The 2,381-nt window shown below is 41.9% G+C and overlaps 1 non-coding gene across 1 annotated transcript; it reads left to right on the top strand.

Moving 5' to 3' along the window:
• Positions 1 to 2,028: 2,028 nt before the first annotated feature.
• On the top strand, positions 2,029 to 2,135 carry LOC141722227 (small nucleolar RNA R71). Its single transcript, XR_012575248.1, has one exon. It is a non-coding gene; the product is annotated as a small nucleolar RNA R71 (small nucleolar RNA).
• Positions 2,136 to 2,381: the final 246 nt, after the last annotated feature.

Genomic DNA, 2,381 nt, shown 5'->3' with positions numbered 1-2,381 from the left:
AGAGCTTATTTTCATCACTACTTGAATAGTTAGATGCCATAATAAAAGTCAAAGTAGATGCATCACCTAATAAAGCATACCCCAAGTGATCAGGCAGTGGTTTGAACTTAAGTGTGGGAGCTTCCTCAATAGATGGTTTGAGACGCTCCCGAGAATTCTTCAGCTCTGCTAATCCAAGAGACTCGAATGGCAAATCCAATCTCCTTTTCCATGGAGAAGCATTCAAATACTACAGCTGCTCTGCCCCCTCTTCATCTTCACTATCAAATTCCCCTGTTAAGGATCTCTCTAAGACATCAGTCCTTAGCATTTGATCAAGCTCAGAAGTCACTACAGAGTCGACCAACTCTACTTTAAAGCAATCCTCTTCATCAGTAGGGAATTTCATTGCATTGAAGACATTGAAAGTCACATCCTGACCCTGAACCCTCATAGTAGGCTCACCCTTCTATATATCGATCAGAGTTCGGCCTGTAGTTAAGAATGGTCTCCCTAAGATAATGGGAATCTTCTTATCTTCCTTGAAGTCTAGAATGACAAAATCAGCAGGGAAGATGAGTTTATCCACCTTAACCAAGACATTCTCCACTACTCCTCGTGGATAAGTGATGGAACGGTTAGCCGGTTGCAAGGACATGTTAACCAGTTTTGGATGAGGCAGACCAAGTTTCTTGAAAACGGACAAGGGCATCAGATTGATGCTAGCTCCCAAGTCACATAAACACTTGTCGAAAGATAGATTGCCAATGGTACACGGTATCGTGAAGCTTCCTGGATCTTTAAGCTTAGGAGGAATTTTCTATTGCAGCACACCACTGCACTCTTCCGTTAAAGCAATGGTTTCCAACTCCTCAAGTTTTAGCTTTCGAGATAGAATACCTTTCATGAACTTAGCATAGCTCAAAATTTATTCTAGAGCTTCCAGAAAAGGTATGTTAATGTGCAACTTCTTGAAAACATCCAAAAACTTGGCAAACTGCTTGTCAAACTTTTGCTTCTGAAGCCTTTTAGGATATGGAGGAGGCAGATAGACTTTTGTATCTCCTATATTATCCTTAGGAGTAGTGTTTTCAACAGCATTCTTCTTCGGTTCCGCTTCGCTATCTCTTTTCTCAGCTGAATCAATAAATTTTTCAATTTCTGTAATTTGAGAGGGCGCGGGCGCGTTGCCCTTCTGGAAAAAAATTACAGCTTATTTGTTTTGATGATTTTCAGGGTTAGCGATCTTTTCATACCTCAAGGTGATTTCCTTAAGCTGTTCTTTGACTTCCCTCTTGCCTGGATTAGCTTCCGCATCACCCGAAAGAGTTCCTTATGCTCGGTTCAATAAGGCGTTAGCAATTTTCCCTATTTGATTCTCCAAAGTCTTGATCGAAACCGATTGGCTTTTGCACATAAGCCTCAACTCCTCCAATTCAGATTTTTCATTTGAGGATGGACCGGCACCTCTGTGAGATTACTGTTGCATCCCTTGTGGCTGAAATTGCTGCATTGGTGCAAACTGTTGTTGAAAACCAGGAGGATTGAATTGCTTGTTTCCAAACTGCTGGTTATTATGGCTGTTGCATACCACCCTGATTATTGCTTCAGCTGAAGTTAGGATGGTTGCGGTTGTTAGGATGATAAGTGGCAGGAACTGGTTGATGCAACCTCTGAAAGTTGCTCACAAACTGAGCTGATTCACTAGATATAACACATTGCTTCGTCGCATGCGATCCTGCACAAAGCTCACAAACACTCATTATCTGATTAACACCATAGTTGGTTAGAGAATCGACCTTTATAGTCAACGCCTTTAGCTGAGCAGCGATAGCCGTAGCTATATTCACCTCCAAAATTCCTGCTACCTTACCTTGTGGTAGCCTCTGAGTTGGATTCTGATATTCATTCACAGCCATCATCTCAATTAGCTCACAAGCTTCCTCATAGCTCTTAGCCCATAAGGCTCCACCTAATGCTACATCGAGCATAGGTCTTGACTGTGCTCCCAAACCATTATAAAAGCAATTGATCACCATCCAGTCAGGCATTCCATGATGAGGACACTTCCTAAGCATCTCCTTGTATCGCTCCCAAGCTTCACATAAAGATTCACCTGATTGCTGTGCAAATTGAGTAAGAGCATTCTTGATTGCGGTTGTCTTTGCCATAGGAAAGCATTTAGTAAGAAATTTCTGAGCAAGATCCTCCCATGTCGCAATAGAACCCGGTGGTAGAGAGTGCAACCAACTCTTAGCTTTATCCCTCAGAGAAAATGGGAAAAGTCTCTGTTTCACAACATCTTCTAAAACATTGTTGAATTTAAAGGTGTCATAGATCTCGATGAAATCTCTAATGTGCACATTGGGATCTTCCATTGGAGAACCCCCAAATTGGACTGA

This window comes from Apium graveolens, chromosome 4 (genome assembly GCF_009905375.1).
Source record: "Apium graveolens cultivar Ventura chromosome 4, ASM990537v1, whole genome shotgun sequence".
In the NCBI taxonomy this organism is placed as follows: Eukaryota; Viridiplantae; Streptophyta; class Magnoliopsida; order Apiales; family Apiaceae; genus Apium; species Apium graveolens.
The sequence above is the reverse complement of the archived record's forward strand: the minus strand, read 5'-3'. Positions and strand labels throughout refer to the sequence as shown.